Here is a 19832-nt window from a genome sequence, read left to right on the forward strand (position 1 = left end):
CCATACTCTCAGTGCTAACTTACCGATAACCCTACACTCCTCGCTGTCAACAACAATCCTGTTTTTAACACAATAAATAAATGCAGGCTGATTGAACACCATTCTTCTTTTGAGGTTCACACCGACAGGGTGTTCCATCCCCTCTTCCTCAGAGTAGCAGTCATATACCGGCTCCCAAGCTCACGTACCCACTTCCTTGACCACTTTTATGCATTGCTTCCACACTTCATGTCCTCAGAATTGATAAAACTTAGCCTGGGAGACTTCAACAGCCCCACCTCTCCAACTGCATCCCATCTTCAATCTCTAGCCAATTCTCCTGGCCTCTCACAACCTTCAAACTCTAAGACACACAAAGACGGTAACACCCCTGATCTGGACTTTGTCTGGCTCAGTTCAATCTCCTACCTAGATGGCTCACCTCTTACCCTTTGTCCTCACCTCATGAAATTAGGAGTATAACCACAACTTAGATAACAACAGCATTCACCCGGCTCTGCTCCTTACCGGGCTGCTGCATCACCTCACCGGGGAAAGGGACCCTCTCACACCATACCTGTCACTGCGCCTCCTGATCCCAGCACCTCCTGATCCCAGCACCTCCTGATCCCAGCACCTCCTGATCCCAGCACCTCCTGCTCCCTAAAATCACATCTGTTTAGAGCAACCTATCACTTTCACTAATCAAAGTCCTTTATATATATATATATATATATATATATATATATAACTTATTCTCTACTTCTCTGAACATAATTAGCCATTAAACTCAATCGTACCCAAAAGCCTCATGCAGCCTTTATCTACCCCCATTTCCTCAAGATGGTTGTACCATCATTGTAAATAAGCACGTGTAATTTGTATCACCCCCACCTCATTGTAGATTGTAAGCACTGAAGAGCAGGGTCGTCATTATTTTTGCTTTAATTGTTTGATTATCTTAAGCTTGGTAACTTGTGACTGTTCATATGAACTCCTAACTTGTAAAGCTGTGCGGAATGTATTTGCGATATATAAATAAAGGTTATTATTATTAAGAAATTGGAGATGGTGAAGTACAAGCTGTTAGCTTTGCCATGTGTAGGAGGAAATAATCTTTTATGTGAGCACAACTGCACAAACGGGGGTTTGCTGCTGTGCAGACACAGGGTGGAGAATGCTGTACACGACAAGCTACTGGACTGTGAGAGAGGTGCAGGCAGAGATGTTATGGTGGATTGAGAAAGAGGGGTGTGCTAGGTATGTTAAGTCAGTTAAAAACAGCAAGCATGTCCAATTCAGTTTCAGCTGACAGGCTTTCATTCAGCCCAACTGTAAGGGGTAAACAAGTGGAGGTTCTTTGGCCAGAGACCTGTGTGACAACACTTGCCATGGTGAGGGAGGAGGAAGAATCAGAAGATGTGGTTGATGGGGTGGACGGTGGTTTGCGAGGCCCACTAGTCTGTATTTTAGAATATGGACATTCGAAGATTAATGCATGTTGATCGCACATGTGTCAGTTCATGTATGTAGTACTGAAATTATTTCATTTTTTTTATTCTACTAGGTCTTTTTTTAAAAAGTTGACAGCTGACGTGATTTTTTAGATATTTGCCGGTCTGTGGCTAACTCTTGTGCCCACTACTAAAGAAAAATGAATATTCACTGCATTCCACGCCCATGGGAGTGGAAAGCAGTGAATATTAATTTCTCTTTAATAGCGGACATGCTGTTAGCCTCAGTAGCCGGCTTCCTGCAGCTGTCGAGTGTTTACGTATGCCCGCTACTTAAGGGAATGAATATTCACTGCTCTCCACAATCACAGGCATGGAATGCAGTGAATATTCATTCCCTTTAATAGTGGGCATGCGTGAAAGCCCTGCAGCTAACACTGTGCCTGCTATTAGAGAGCAATGATGAGAGAAAAAGCATCACTCCAAATATGCACACCACATACACAAAAATAAGAGACATAATAATAAATCATATATGAAAAAACAAGATTTTTATTGACACACAACACACAATATAAAACATAATTAAAAACAGCAAAGCGCCTTGTCCATACACAATCATATACCGTATTTTTCGGACTACAAGACGCACTTTTTCCCCCCCAAAAAAGGGGGGAAAATGGGGGGTGCATCTAATAGTCGAAATGCAGGCTTACCCGTGGCGGCAGAGGTGCGGCGGCAGAGGTGCGGCGGCAGACGTGCGGAGATGAGGAGGCGCAGTGAGCGGGGTCCCTTTCCCCGGTGAGGTGATGCAGCAGCCCGGTAAGGAGCAGAGCCAGGTGAATCCTGTTGTCATCGGTGGTGGCGGCCATCTTCTGGGGGCCGCGCGTGCGCAGATGAAGCGCTCTGCTTCCCGGGGCTTCAGGAAAATGGCCGCGGGATGCCGCGCGTGCGCAGATGGGGATCGCGGTGGCCATTTTTCTGAAGTTCTTAGCTTCAGGAAAATGGCCGCACGATCTCCATCTGCGCACGCGCGGCCTCCCGCGGCCATTTTCCTGAAGCCCCGGGAAGCAGAGCGCTTCATCTGCGCTCGCGCGGCCCCCGGAAGATGGCCGCCACCACCGATAACAACAGCATTCACCCGGCTCTGCTCCTTACCGGGCTGCTGCATCACCTCACCGGGGAAAGGGACCCTCTCACACCATACCTGTCACTGCGCCTCCTGATCCCAGCACCTCCTGATCCCAGCACCTCCTGATCCCAGCACCTCCTGATCCCTGCACCTCCTGATCGCAGCACCTCCTGATCCCAGCACCTCCTGATCCCAGCACCTCCTGATCGCAGCACCTCCTGATCCCTGCACCTCCTGATCCCTGCACCTCCTCATCCCAGCACCTCCTCATCCCAGCACCTCCTCATCCCAGCACCTCTGCCGGTAACCAGTGCTGCAACCCTCCCATGGACACCAGGCCGTGGCGTCGCCCACCTAAGCAGGAAGGGACCCTGCTCAGGTGCAGGCCGTACCGCATCACCCCACCTCTGCTGACACCATGCCTCCTGTGACCCTGCTCTGCCACCGCAAGCCTTCAGGTAAGATACTGTAAATTCGGACAATAAGACGGACCCCCATCTTATAAAAAATCTTTTTTTCTGCAATTTTCACCCCAAATTTGGGGTGCGCCTTATGGTCCGGTGCATCTTATAGTCCGCGAAATACGGTAAATCTGAGTATAAGAGTGAATACTCAACAAAATAGTGTGATGAGGACTACCTGAATGCAAGCCTCTGCAGCTATAGGCAAAAAGGGGTTAATAGAAGCAAGCCAGAAAACAGTCCTTCAGGCTAGCAATATAAAGCCCCCTAGCAACCATGATAATAACCCACTGGGCAATATAACAAGTCAATACCTAGATGGCAAAAAACTGCACCTATGTGGCTCATGGGATAAAAATACACCAAGCTATCTAGCAAATAAGAGTGACCAAATGGACTCCAACATAAGTCCCAAGGTCACCATGAATATGGTGAGGAGATGCAGCAATACATAATGAAAGACCCCAGAAAATGCTGAGGCCAAGTTACCCAGTGCGAGGTAGCAACCCAAAAGCAGATCCACAGGCAAGCAGGTGGAGAGGACAAGGCCCAGTGCAGCCCCACGCATATCGCCCTCACTGATAGGGCTTCATCAGGGGAGATGATAGCGTGTGCCTGGACTCTTGTTTAAATATACAACCATTAGTAACATGTTTGATGGCCCACCTGTAAAGCCGCAGTGGAGACACCTGGTGGATGACGACAGAGATGGGGGAAAAAAAAAAACCCTCTCTCATTACACATGATGGACACTAAAAGAACATACAAACCCATTCAATCCCCCGGGGGTACACACAGGCTCAAACCAACACACATGTACAAGCAGTCACCACAGTCATTGGAGTTGTTGAGCCCTGCAATTACAGCTAAATGAATAAATAAATAAGTAAATACACAAAATGCATGCAGTGCCATAATAGGCAAATTATAATCATATAATATAATATAAATGTATTATGTAGAAAAAAACATCTTTATTAAATATCAAATACAGCATATCAAAAGCAACATATCACAAACATGCACATGCGTATATTATCTATATGTAAAAGGGGACGAATAAAATGCACGTGCCCAAGACTGGGAAGACTGAGGCAGATCCATAACAAACATTCCCCAGGTAAAGCCAAGGTGCCTCGCACCGTGATGGTCCGTTTATAAATGCATTTGTAAAAAGGAAGACTCCAATATGCCAAGAGATGCTAAAATGGGGGAGCACAAAAGGTTAAAGGGAATGATTATACCGCCAAAGGCAGGACCACGATCCCCACGAGTAGAAACCAAGGTGATACCATGTCCAAAAGGGAGGGGGAGTAGATGGTTAGAAATAGGGACAAAAAAATATATATATAAAAAAAAAAATAAAAATAAAATAAAATAAAAATAAAAAAAATAAAATAAAAAGAATCCTATTCTGGCTAGATCCCATGAGCCAAAAATTATATTAGTTTAGTCATTAATTTGCCGGACAAAGAGTAACCCCTACTCCCTGTCAAAACCTGCCATGAGCCAATATGGACAATTATAAAATGCATTCAGTTTGCCATGCAAAAATCCATAGGTAGGGCAGTAAAGAGATGAAAGAGGTGACCACCTGTTGGGCCACAAGACCACAACCATCCCATTTGGACCAGGAAAAGCAATAGTCCCAAATAACCTCTTTGTACTCCCAATAATATAAACACACACATCTTCCAAAGATCGTCCAGTAGAAAGCCATTCTCCCCGAGGTCCGCTGGGTCCAGTTCAAAAAGAGGTCCAACATGGTTTCCAGAGTCCTTAATGTCATGGTTCGAGCCATACCAAAATTCGTCCATTCAACAACAGCATTCTTAGGATAGAGTAGGAGACAAGCTGAATCTTATCCCAAAAAGCCTGTAAACAGGAGCTCCTCGTTGAGACCTGCCGGGGCAACAGAACCAAGGTTAAAGATCCAACGGGATTCGGAGCGTAGTAAAGAGGGTTTAAATGGACCACCCCTGTTAGAAACCTGGATACGCTCCAAACCCACTACCCTTGTATTGGCCACCCGTCCCGCGTGGTGCGTTAAAAAATGGGCCGCCACCGGGGTAAGAACTTTGCTTTTAGAGAGATCACTAGAGGCCAGATTAATTGTGGAAAAGTGTTTTTGCACTCTCCTTCGCAATTCCTGCGACGTTTGACCCACATATACAAGCTGGCAGGGACAAATCAGGGGTTCTACAATTGATGTAAGATGAGAGCCTTTGCCTATTGCCATCCCAGGGGTTAACGAAAACATCCCTCGTAGTCACCATATGCGAGCAAATGTTGCAGCCCCCACAGGCAAAGGAGCCCCGGAGTCTCAAACTCCGGTTAGTACTTAGGGTCTGCCTCTTATAATGGCTCTTAGACAACAAATCCCTGAAATTGGGGGCTCTCCTGGCTACCAACAAGGGTTGCTCACCGACCACATCTGCAGTGTGAAGGTCCGTTGTCAGGATACCCCAGTGCCTCCGTAGAATACCCCTAATACTACCCCAATCATTGTTAAAACTGGTGATGAACCTTGGTTTGTCATCACATACCTTAATGGGGGTCTCCAGTAGGGAATCCTGAGTATGAAGTCTAGCCCGTTGGAATGCCGTGGAGATGCTTCTACGTGGATAATGTCTCTCTCTGAACCGGTCCATTAGTTTCTGTGCCTCCACTTGAAAATCCGCTTCGGCCGTGCAATTTCTCCTCACCCTAAGGAATTGGCCAATGGGCACACCATCTCTGGTATGTTGTGGGTGGAAGCTCCTGTAGTCATGTAAGCTATTAGTAGCTGTTGGCTTCCAGAACAGTTTTGTGGAGATGGAACCGCCCTCTTCAATCATCACTTGTAAATCAAGGTAAGTAGCTACGGAGGATGACATAGAGTGGGTGAGTAGAATATTATGTGTATTCACATTCAAAGACTCAATAAAACCAACACATTCCTCCATAGTGCCCACCCAGATGAAGAACAGGTCATCGATATATCGTGACCAATGGACAATCTTGCTCTTGAAAGCCGATGAAGGATAGACCACAGTGGCCTCCCACCATCCTAAAAAGAGATTTGCTAGGGCGGGGGCACATCTGGCACCCATGGCCACCCGATGTCTGTAAGTAGTATGTTCTATCAAACAGAAAGAAATTATGCCTTAGGATGAAGTCAAGAAGGTCCACCACCAGAGAGTCGTTCATGCGGTCCGAATGTTCCACCAGATCCAAGAAATACAGAACCGCCGTTATACCGTCCTCATGGATAATGTTGGAATATAGCGACTCAACGTCACACGTGACTAGCAAAGCCCCAGATGGTACATTCAAAGAACGACAAATGCTGATAAAGTGTGACGAGTCCTTAACGAAGGATGGTAGATTCCTCACTAAGGGCTGTAGAAAGTGGTCCACATATATGCAGGCCTTCTCACACAGGCTGCCGATACTGGCCACAATCGGCCGGCCCGGCGGCCTGTGGAGGCTCTTGTGAACCTTAGGCAACATGTAGAACGTGGCTGTTATGGGGCATTCGACCCATAAGAACCTAAATTCTTGATGATTTATGATGCCTAAGTCCCTGGCTCTTTCCAAGAGGGCCCTGAAACGGGCACCAAAAACAGCAGAAGGATCCGAGGGCAGCCTTCTGTAGAACTTCTGATTCCCCAATTGTCGGTGTGCCTCCTCCAAGTAGAGGGCATGTGGCCGCAAGACCACATTGCCCCCTTTATCCGCCTCCTTAATCAGGAATGTATCATTATTCCTAAGATCAGACAAGGCCCGTTTTTCCTCCCTACTCAAATTTGCCGGGAGCAGTGGTCGTACGGGCATGGACATGATGTCCTTTTTGGTAAGTTCAAAAAAGACCCTGATAGATGGCACTAAAGAAAAAGGAGGGGCCACAGAAGATCTATTTCGATGTGGAAAACGAATCCTTCCTCCACCAGATTCGTTCTCCTGGAGCAGCCGTAAAAGATCCTGCATGACCTGTTGATCCGTCTGGTCGAGATCCCTTATGGCCTGGGGCCTGTTGTGTAAAACTCGGAGTACCAAATGCCTGCAAAACAAGTATAAATCCTTAACTAAGGTGAATTTATCCACAGCCTGTGAAGGAGAAAAGGTCAAACCTCTCTGAAGGACTCTCAACTCCGTATCAGAAAGCACATAGTCAGAAAGATTAATAACCTGTAATGTATTGTTGAGCATCTCCGTTGGTCCCGAGGTGGCCCCAGAAGGAGGGGACATTAATATTTGCGACGATTCCTGTGCTGTTTCTGGGTCAGCAGCCGCTGTCCCCCGAATCTGGTTACTCGTTGTGGCATTGGGGTGGCGCTTACGGCCCCTTCGGGTCCGACGTCTAACTCGCTTTCTGCTGAGGATAAAAAAATCGCTTTCTGAAGTGTACCCTGCGCCCCTAAATGACCCCCATGTCTGATCCCCAGTCTTCTGAGTAGAAGGTGCCTGTCTCTGATTGCCCTGATGTCGCCATTTAAATGCCCTGGCCAACTCAAAATCCGAACGATCTCTGGCCAATTTAGATTTCTTTTTATTAACAATATCCTTGTCATATTTGTCCAGATTTTCCTTCAACTTGATTTTGAAGGGGTGGACCTGTTTACTATCATCAAATTTGAGAAGCTGGCCCTCCAATTCCCTGATCCTGACCTTAGTATTAGACAATAACTCCCTATCGTGTTCCAACAGCATGTTCATAATTATGTTTGAACACTTCAAAAGACCCTGTTCCCATACGGTCTGAAAAGTAGAAGAGGGTTCCCATGCTGGGTAAATGGGGACCCTTAAACCGCGAGGGGCAATATTTAGCTTGATATACTCCTCTAAGCTACGGATATTCCACCATAGTCTGATGCCCAGCCTATGGGCTGCTGTTAAGTCCATAGAGAGTTTAGCGAAATCAGAGTCCGGAGTGATGTAGTCCCCAGGGGAGAAGATATTAGCTGACTGGGCCTGCCAGGCCGCCTCACGGGCATCCCAATCCATATTCAAAGGAATCAAGCCAATATGTAAACTGAAAAAAAAATAAAAAAAATAAAAAAAAATAAATAAATAAATAATAAAGTCAGGGATAAATCAAGAAGTGCTATTAGAGAGCAATGAATATTCACTGCTCTAAATGCACATAGTCATGGTGTGGGGAGCAGTGAGTATTCCGGCAGCTGTCCGGCTTGTGAGCAGCACATGACGTCACCACCATGCGCTGCTTACAAGCATAAATCAGCTGCTGGCATTGGAACAGGAAGCTGAGAGGGAGTACAGAAAGATGTTTTTCTGATAAGGCCATGCATACCAGGATGGGAATGGGGGCCAATCATAACAGGATAAGGATGGGGCCATGTATACTAAGATGTAGTTGGGGCCCTGCATATCAGGATAGGGAGCAGGAGGCCATGCATACCAGGATGGAGATTGAGGCCTTGCATAACAGGATAGGGATGAGGGGGGCATGCATTCCAGAATAGGGATGAGGGGGCCATGCCTACCAGGCTAAGGATAAGGGGACATGCCTACCAGGCTAGGGATGAGGGGGTCATGCATGTTAGAATAGGGATAAGGATGCCATGCATACCAGGATAGGTATGAGGAAGCCATGCATGCCAGGATAGGGATGAGGAGGCTATGCACACCAGGATAGGGTTGAGAAGGCCATGCATACCAGGATACAGATGAGGGGGCAATGCATACCAGGATAGGAATGGTGGCTATGCATACCACGATAGGGATGACGGTGCCATGCATACCAGGATAGGGATGAGGTGGACCATGCATACCAGGATAGGGATGAGGGGCCATGCATAAAATGATACAGATGAGGGGGCCATGCATAGCAGTATGTGGATGGTGACTATGCATACCACAATAGGGATGAGGGTGACATGCATACCAGGATAGGTATGAGGGGGTCATGCATACCAGGATAGAGATGAGAAGGCCATGCATACTAGGATAGGGTTGAGGAGTAGTGATGAGCGAGTATACTCATTGCTCGGGTTTTCCCGAGCACGCTCGGGTGGTCTCTGAGTATTTATGACTGCTCGGAGATTTAGTTTTTCTTGCCGTAGCTGGATGATTTGCGGCTACTAGACAGCTTGATTACATGTGGGGATTCCCTAGCAACCAGGCAACCCCCACATATTCTCAGGCTGGCTAGCAGCCGTAAATCATCCAGCTGCGGCAAGGAAAACTAAATCTCCGAGCAGTCATAAATACTCGGAGACCACCCGAGCATGCTCAGGATAACCCGAGCGACGAGTATACTCGCTCATCACTATTGAGGAGGCCATGCATACCATGAAAGGAACTGGAAAAAGAAAGGAAGGAGCGCACTTACCCTGGAGGAGCTTTACATCACTTTATTAGGACATAATAAAAAGTCAAGAGCAGGGAGGGATGAGATCAGCCAAGGACGACGATCGTTTCGTGCTGAATAGCACTTCAACGGGTCCACATGCTGGTGAGATCCGGGGAGTGTTTTATAGGCCCACTTGTGTCGCAGACTTCTCCCCTACCTTGCTCAAAACATGAAACAAGAAAAATCAATAGTTAGAAATAAATGCTGTTACAAAAAGACGGACATATCAACCTTTTCATTCAAGCCAGCTAACCCTGCTGGATCATTATTGATTCTCTTAACCCTAAGAAATTGACTATATGGCAATGATCTTTTCATGTACGACGGATGGGCAGTGTTAAAATGTAATAAAGAATTTGAAGCAGAAGGTTTTCTGTATACTTCTGTGGTTATGCCCCCTTCATTAATGTGTAATTTCACATCCAAAAAAAAGGGATGAGGGGGCCATGCATGCCAGTATAGGGTTGAGGGGGCAATGCATACCAGGATAAGTATGAGGGGGCCATGCATGCCAGGATAGAGATGAGGAGGCTATGCATAAAACAATAGAGATGGGGAGTCCATGCATACCAGGATAAGGATGAAGAGGCCATGCATATTAGGAAAAGGATGAGGGGGCCTTGCAAGCCAGGATAGGGATGAAGGGGCCATGCATACAAGGATAGGGATGAAGAGGCCATGCATATTAGGAAAAGGATGAGGGGGCCTTGCAAGCCAGGATAGGGATGAAGGGGCCATGCATACAAGGATAGGGATGAGGGGTTCATGCATACCAGGAAATGGATGAGGGGGCAATATATACCAAGATAGGAATGAGGGGACCATCCATACCAGGATGGGGATGAGGGGACCATATATACCAGGATAGGGGATATTAGTACAGAATAGACCACATTTTTTACATCAATTTTTTTCTAATTTCCTCCTCTAAAACCTAGGTGCATCTTATAGTCTGGAATATGGTAACTTTCTGGTTTAAGGGCATAAGAATACATTTTTGAAAACTGCAAAATTTTCAAAATTTTCACCAAAATGTACGATATTTTAAAAAATAAACGCAAGTCATATTGAATAAATGTTACCGCTATCATGAAGTACAATATATCACAAAAAAACTTTCTCAGAATCACTGGGATCCATTGAAGAAGCGTTCCAGAGTCATTACCTCATAAAATGACACTGGTCAGATTTCAAAAATTTGGCGTGGTTATTAAGGTCAAAATGGGCTTGGTCATTAAGGGGTTAAAAATAGTGGCATGTCTATTTTCCAGGCTGTTATCAAAACTCTTCAGAAAATGGCCAAGAAATACTAACAGAAACCGCTCATAATTATAAAATACCAAGAGAGTGCCAGAGAAAAGAATAATTCTTGAAGTGTCTTCTGCTTGAAAACTTCTTTGATCACAGGAAAAAGATTTAGTGTGTGAACATGCTCATAAAGGTTTTTGCATTAAGACACCCTTTTTATATGTCAGAAGTGGATCTAGATTTTCTGAAAAAAATTCAGTTTGGCGGGCCCCCCCATCCATACCTTAAGCAGCCTGAGTAGTCATTATGCAACAGCTCAGATATGATATCCATATTTAAAGTCATGTGATATCTAGCTATTCTTCCTAATTCTCTCCATGTTCAGTGATATTCTACAGCCCCTGTTTCATTGAGAGAAGTAGGAAGAGAAGTTAGTGACCGTAAGTATTTAAAATCACATACGATTGGTTATGTGATGCCAGCTGGAACTGGCAAGCAGAGCTGTATCCTGACAGTGAATATATTACACACTACTAGGATTGATCATGCTAGAGTGTTTATATTTAAAAAGGTCATCCAGGTTTGTGGTGGAAAAATGCAGTTTGCCTACTTCCATCCACATTCCAAATAGATGCGAAGGCCTCGCTCAATACAGATGAATCGAGCGAAGCAGTGCACATCTAGTTGGCTCAAGACCGTATTTATGGAAATTGTGTAATTGGGGTTACATGACCTCCTGCGTTCACGCAGCCACCACAGAATCCTGACAGCGTTCAGTGCATGTGCCGTGAGAATTTAGAAGTTTGCAGTCACATAGAGTAACTGCAGAATTTCATCACAAAGCTGGAAAACCCCTTTAATGCTTCTTGCATAAATACAAATTATTATTATTATTATTATTATTATTACTGCAAATGTAGTAACTATTAATGTTTCAGATGTCACTACTTTACCAACATGGCCATGAATCACCTAACCTCACCTAACCTTACAAGTTATGGATTGTTACATGTGCATAGGATCAAAACCAAAAGAACATGAATACATCACCAGAACGATCATCAATACAGAAATACATTACCAGAACCACCATCGCTACATGAATACATTAACAGAACCACAATAAGTATAAAAATAAATTGCATATAATGTATCTTACAACGCTGATGCTATTTTACCCTCTGCTGAGCACTTTTGGTGAATAAAGAAAGAAGTTTGTTCACAAGTTCTTTGAGCTGGATTTTCTTCTGTTTTATAAAAATACATCTCCAAAACCACCATCAGTACAGAAATATATAACCAAAACAACTATCAGTACAGAACTACATCACATGAATAACCATCAGTACATACATACATCACCAGTAGTACCACCAGTACATAAATGCATGACCAAAACCATCATCAGCACGGTAATCCATCACCAGAACCACCATCAGTACAGAAATACATCACCAGAACCACTATCAGTACACTGAATACAGCACCTGAACCACAATTTATACATACTGTAAATACATTACCAAACTTATTATAGTGATAATAATGGCGATTATAATGTCACGCCAGTTCCATATACAATTGTATTACGTGTACATGCAATTCTTATTATGTCCTTAATAATTTAAGGATTTATTGGGAATTGTTATTACCGGTCATTATTTTGCGGATTATACAGGATCCATAGTACTAATGAGATGCAGGCAGTATCATAAATAAACATTTACATTTTTATTATTATTATTTATTTATATAGCACCATTGATTTCATGGTGCTGTACATGAGAATGGGTTACATACAAGTTACAGATACCACTTACAGTAAACAAACTAACAATGACAGACTGTTACAGAGAGGCGAGGACCCTGCCCTTGCGGGCTTACATTCTACAGGATTATGGGGATAGAGACAGTAGGTTGGGGGTAGCAGGAGCGCAGGTGTTGGTGAGGCGGTAGCTTCGGTAGTGATGAGGAGGCAGTGGGGTCAGTGCAGGCTGTAGGCTTTCCTGAAAGGATGGGTTTTCAGGTTCCGTCTGAAGGATCCGAATGTGGTTGATAGTCGGACGTGTTGGGGCAAAGAATTCCAGAGGATGGGGATATTCTGGAGAAGTCTTTGAGGCGATTGGATGAGGAGCGAATAAATGTGGAGGAGAGAAGGAGGTCTTGGGAGGACCGGAAATTACATCCAAGTGACATCTTCTCAGATTAGGTGAGCCATTCTCTTTCTTTTCTTCTCCATTTTTACCAGATGCCACAATGATTTTGCACATCCATGTCTCATCTCTGCAGACTTCCATCTTTTCTATACTTCTTTAGCACATGACGACACATTGCCCTTAACAATAATAGCGTTATTATAATGCATCTGAATAAAAAATACCTGCCCTTCACTGTGATCATGAATAATTGCCCTCCATTGTGCTCCCTGTAAAAAAAGACCCCTACACTGCCCTTACTATGGTACATGGCCTGCACAATGTCATCTTCACATGGTATCATTAAATTGGGTTTCCTGATACTGTCAAGTCTCTTTACTGCGTCCCTTCTTCACACTTCCACTCTTTGCATACTGTCCCCTCCATACTGTGCCCTCACACTTTCTCCTTTGCTTGCCTCTTTACAGCTGGCTAAGAAAATTGCCAACTCCCACTCCAGTGGTTGGCATAATACAGTCACCTTGAAGATATCTTTGACCACCACATCAGGTGACCACATAGGACCCCCCATTCTGCTGCATCCAGGGCCCTGACCACCCCTAGATGTACCTCTACCATACACCCTATTAGAGCATATAAAGATCATAAAGTAACCCACCCTCAATAAATCAGACTGGAGTGCATTACATTACATAATAAACATCAACTGGAATAGCCTTTTTAATGCTACATCCACGCTGCCTGCTGTGACCATTGCAGAGGGTATATACTGGCAGAAACAGCTTTCCTAGTTATGACAGCTGTCTTTTAACCATTTCAGGATTCAGAGACCTTTAAGTAGGTAAAAAAAGTAGCATGATCATTCTTCGGCTGACTCTTTTCTTGAAACTTTTTCACTTAGAAATACCTTGGTGGACACGCTGGTGTCATAAAAACGCTGTTTGTGCAGCGCCACAGAGTCTGGTCGTTGCAGTAACGTCGCTCTTCCACCAGGGGGAGTGATGGTATGTCTGATTGTACTAAAAGAGTTCACCTTGCCAGGTATCACAGTCACACATTACACTTCACACTCCAGCCACCAGGGGGAGCAAAAGGTCCTATCTACTAGGCCACTCCTCACACATGGGTAAAACTGGGGGTTGGATAGGAAGTGAGGGAGAAAGCAATCTGGGAGAGTTCCAGGGAGGACCTGTCAGGTGTGGGATCCTGACAGAGGCCTAGCAAGAGACAGATCGTTACGGAGCGGCGCGTGCACTTCATTGCGGCGGTATCTTAAGAAAGGACAAGAAGCGAAGTATATTGTGGAGAAGTGAGTAACGGAATCACAGCAACAGAGGAGATAATACCGGGAGGAGTCGTGCCCTAAGATCGTGGCAACATCCTTCTGAGGCGCATAGCAGGTGGCCAGAACACCGAGGGAGTACTGACTACACGCATTGCTCCAGATAGCGGCAGGGGCAGCTAATTCCAAGTTGGCTGTCCACCCTTTACACCTCTAAAGACAACAGAGGCAAATTGTGGGAGAGGGGCATCTCTAGGGTCCCTATAAAATAGCTCCAGGCCTACCCCATCATACGGGTGCGTCCTAGCCATATCATCTGGGGATGGAGAGAGAATATCAGAAACATACACGACAGTTGTGAGGACTATCCCGTGGTGCTCAGCAGGGAGGTACTACAACACACAGGCGCAAGTAGGAAGGGCACTGATTTCCACCTGCAAAGGGAACTCTGGATGTGCCTTCGGACCGGCCGGTCTCAGCAAGCCCTGTTAGCAGTGCTCTGGATTGTGGATGCTGAAGTCTACAGTAAAAGGTAAAGAGACTGCAACCTTGTGTCCTCGTTATTTATCGCCACCTAAACCACTGCCACCTACACCTTTAATTGGGCGCCCCTTAGCAAGGCCACAGACCGGGTAGGGCCACTGTGACATCCCCAGAACCGCGACAGAGGGACCCGGTACCAAGTACCACATTGCCCTGCGTCTGGGGGCACTCCATGTGCACATACCCATCAAGAGTTTTTGAAGGAAGGTTGCCTGTAGCAGTAGAGATGAGCCAATCTATTTAATGAAAATTAAGGTCGAATTCTACGAACTTCTCAGGTCCCAGTAAATTCAACAATATGCGATTTGATTCAAGAACATCACAGAAAAATGCCCTGCTTCCATCTTAGAAATTGCAGAAGATTGAATCAGCCACAAAAGGCTCACGTGATCTCATTCGTATCCCGAAGGAATCCCCAAAATGTCATGCTGCCATCACGATACATGATATAACATAGCCAATCTGGAGGGTCTATCTTAGATTTAAAAAAAGCTGGAGCAGGGAATGCAGCTGCCATTTTATGATGCTTTAGGATAGTGACAGAAAAAGAAAGCCCTAAAACTTTGGATAAATATTTTGGACAGTAATGTGGTGTCTAACTGCAGCTGTAAGGCCATGTTCACACTTTGCGGAACCGCCGCGATTTTGATGCTGCGGGTCCACAGCAGTTTCCATAGCATTTCCATTTACATGTAAACCCTATGGAAACCGCAAACCGCAGTGCACATGCTGCGGGAAAAAACGCGCAGAAACGCAGCGGTTTAAAACCCGCAGCATGTCACTTCTTTGTGCAGAATCGCTGCGATTCTGCACCCATAGGAATGCATTGAACTGCTTACTTCCCGCATGGGGCTGTGCCCACGTTGCGGGAAGTAAGCGGCTAATGTGCGGGTGATACCTGGGGTGGAGGAGAGGAGACTCTCCTCCAGGCCCTGGGAACCATATTTGGGGTAAAAAAAAGAATAAAAATAAAAAATCATGTAATACTCACCTCTCAACGCTGCACGCGGCCGGCCGGTCAGAGTTGCTGTGCGAACAGGACCTGCGGTGACGTCGCGGTCACATGACCGTGACGTCGCGGTCACATGACCGTGACGTCACGAAGGGTCCTTCTCGCACATCATCTTTGGAACCGGACCGCCGGGTGCAGCGCCGAGGAGATCCGGACATCAGAGGGTGAGTATAACCAATTTTTATTATTTTTAACATTACTATTGATGCTGCATATTGCTGCATATGCAGCATCAATAGTATAGGCGGAAACCCGCAGCGGAAACCGCGGAACAAACCGCGATAAATCTGCAGGGATAACCGCAGCGGTTTTGCCCTGCAGATTTATCAAATCCACTCCGGGAGGGACGCCGCAAAGTGTGAACATGGTCTAAAGAAGTCTATAAATAATACAGATATATAATTGATAAGAGGATAGAGAGATAATGAATGTGCCAGCAATAGTTACAGACCCAGTGTGACCACTTATTCAGCAGCACCATATTTTTTAGAAAAGAAAATCAAATCAGTGTTAGTCAGAGACATTGTGCTTGCTAGTCACAAGTGACTGTACTGAGCTTTTACATTTCTTGTGCAATCTTTTTTGAGAAGGTAGAATAAATTTCTGCTTAAAAGAGTACAAAAGAAAATTACTAGAAAAATGCAGACATTTAAAGAAGCACTCCCATCAAAACTTTTATCCTATTAATATGTTGAAATCATCCTATTATATTTCACTGTGTACTTACAATTGCTAATTTTGCCTTTCTACCTAGCTAATTCTTATTTTTTTCCATTAAGTCTATGACATCATGTGATTAAAAACTAAGTAGCTGAATCCTTCTAACCTCTATGCAAAAATAGGAGGTCAATTTTCACTGTATGATTCATAGGTCACTGCAAATGTCAATGGCAGGGGGAGGGGCGGAGCAGCTGGGTCATGAGTTGAAGAGGGGAATGATTTCTGCTGAGACAAGAAACTTCCTGCTTCTATATAGAGCAAAAGTGAGAAAAGAGAAGAAATAATTAGGTAGAAAGTCAAAAAGAGCAATTGTAAGTACACAGTGCTATATAATATGGTGATTGCAATATATTAAGAGGATAAAGACATTGATGGGAGTGCTTCTTTAATTGTGAATGCTTATTCCATAAAGTAAGATAAAAGATGCAAACATGCAATAGGGTCTTATTCAAGTAGTAAAGATGGAACAATAGATAATTATGCTCACCTTATAGGGTTGTGGGAGACACAACCACTAAAAATATATAGATTCCAGCTGCTGCAGCTTCCATAGAGTTGTATATTCAATCAGGAAGTTACATGGTCAGATTGATTACCCTGACGCTGTCATGAGCTGACCTGGTGGATCTGCGGCAGCTGTCAAAACTCTGATGAGTTTGTTATGCGGTTTTCTACATTAAATAGGTGAGTGCAATCTTATTGTACTTTTGAAACTCTTCATCGGATAAGACCCTATTCCGCTTTTATTTTTTCCTGTAGTTGTTCTCTGATATAGAGTTGCATATGAAATTTGCCACAATCAATTGAAGCACTGTGTGCTGCTTAAAAAATGACAAGCCACGAGGAAAATAGAATGTTGATTTACTGTCAGCATGTTGTAGAGTTACTCTGACTCCTTCTTCAGGACAACCACAAATGAAAGCAGTGAATAACATCCATGTGGTAAGAGGAATATACAGTCACATGTGATCAAGGACAATGCTCAAAAAGCAACACACATAAGTAAATGTGGAGACACAGGGGTCGGTGGGTGCTCTTCCACTGTTCCAGCTGTCTTTGGAAAGACAGCTTGGATCAGGGCTCATTCCAACGAACTCCCGCTCTCCTCTGTGGGCAGCATACCACTCAGGCATCACAGGGTGAGGGTAAAACTGTGTGGCAATAATTTATTGAACCACCAACAGACAATAACATATATTACAGTCCCAGCAAATACACAAAATGGTGCAAATTACAGAGTCTCGCCAGGGTTAGAGCAGCTTTGGGGGTTTTTCCAGGGCCAAATGCCCCAACCAGTAACACCCTGCTTTTGACAGACACCCACAGAAAGGAGGCAATGACAAGCTTAGGAAGCTGACAGTCGTTTGATGTACATGGACAGGTGACCTGATTGTTCCATCCTGGCTTTTCCAAACATCTCCATGGGGCCATGTGACCAGAGGGTCCAAACCTGGCTTCTCAGAATGTCTCAAAAGGGCCAGGCGACTGGAGGAAGACCAGATGTAGTGTAATATCTAGGGAATTCACTATTAGGTACTCTCAGGAAAGATAGGATTACACTCCCTGACAGAGTTATGTCGCTTATCCATGTTATGTAAATAAAAGCTTATAAACTGACATTAAATGCATCCATTGGTTGTATAAATTATTCTTTTGAAAGCTGAAACCCTCCGAAATGTGGTTTAGGTTAAGAAAATAAATTGGCATCAAGGCAGAAGTATTGGTCAGTTAATGGACACAGAATGGTCAGATTTTGGCAAGACAAAAGTTTTGTCACCCACAGAAAGTAATGTGGTTTTCAATCAAATAATTAACTTAAAATACAACTATATGTTGCATAACATTGGTGAATGAAGTTGTGGTGCTATTAGAGTCATAGTAAATATTTTGTGTGACTTTCATGAGCTTGAAGGATTGCATCCTTGTGGTTCTACAGTGATTCATACAATTTATTAATGAAGTCATCAGGAATAGCAAAGAATGCAGTCTTACATGCCTCCTAGAGTTCATCTAGATTCTTTGGTTTTGTCTTCCAAGCTTCCTCTTTCATCCTACCCCAAACATGCTCAATGATGTTCATGTCTGGTGACTGGAGGAGCATTGTTGTAGAGATAAATGTATTAGATGGAGCACCATCCTGCTGCATAATTTGACCCCTTTTATGATTTGGAATATAAGGTAGCCAATACTTCTTGATATTTTAGGCTATTCATATTGCCTTCCACCTTGCAAATGTTTTGCACACCCCCATACTGAATGTAACCCCAGACCATGATCTTTCCACCATCAAATTTAACTGTTTTCTGGTTGTATTTTGGATCCATACGGGCTCCAGTAGGTCTCCTGCAGCATTTGCGGCAGCTGTGGTGTAATTCTACTGAAGATTCATCAGAGAAATCCACCTTCTGCCACTTTTCCGGCATTCATCTGTTTAGCAGGCTGTGGGACTTTGCAAATGCCACACAGTTTTTTATTTGCCTTTTGTTTAGTGCTGGCTTCTGGGCACTGATTCGACCATGGAGACCATTTTGAGACAGAATCCTACAAACTGTTCTAGTTGATGCAGGGACTTGAGGTGACCAGGCCTGTTGGAGCTCTGTTGCAGTGGAAGAGGGGCTTGCTTTGGATTTTCTAACCAATGAACGTTCCACCTGAGCAGTTGTCTTGCGGGATCTGCCAGACCTGGGCTTCTCAAACACATCTCCAGTCTCTTCAAATCTTTTTTTAATTATTTGTACTTGATGCTGAGACACATTGAAGGTGCCAGCCACCTCTGCAGTGGATCTGGTCTTCAGCCTCTTGATAATCCAGGCTTTGGTCGCAGGGTGGATTTTTGGCATGTTGTCAGAGCTCAAGTTGCAGTTCAAGTGAAGGTCTGGGGTACTGGGTTTCTTTTTATACACACACACTAATTAACTGATCATTTACTGAGCACAGGTGAGGATGTAAACTAGGATTGGGTGCATTATATGGCCAGGCAACAAAACTTTTGTCTTGCCAAAATTTTACCATTCTGTGTCCATTAACTGATCAATATTTCTGCATTGATGCCAATGTATTTTTTTTACCCTAAACCACCTTTCAGAGGGTTTCAGCTTTGAAAAGAATAATTTATACAACCAATGGATGAATTTAACGTCAGGGAGTGTGTAGCTGGGAGAGTTGTCCATAGTATTAAAACATAACCTTTTATGAAATATTAAAATAGCCATTCAAAACAATAAAGTGACACAGAAGCACATAACCATATAAAAAAAGTGCTCGTGCATATCAGTGCTCAATAAAAAAATGGTTTGGTCTCACCACCATATTAGGAGTTTAGCATTGCAGCACTGTATCGACCAGGAGCAGGATTTCACAGAATCCAATTGTAAGTGGGGGGAGGGTTTTACTTCATTCCCTATCATGCCCCTGCATTGCTCCTGTCCTTACAAGGACAGTACCCAAATGTGCACTGCTATGGGTTACCCACCGCTGATGTAAAAATATG

This window comes from Ranitomeya variabilis, chromosome 2 (assembly GCF_051348905.1).
Source record: "Ranitomeya variabilis isolate aRanVar5 chromosome 2, aRanVar5.hap1, whole genome shotgun sequence".
In the NCBI taxonomy this organism is placed as follows: domain Eukaryota; kingdom Metazoa; phylum Chordata; class Amphibia; order Anura; family Dendrobatidae; genus Ranitomeya; species Ranitomeya variabilis.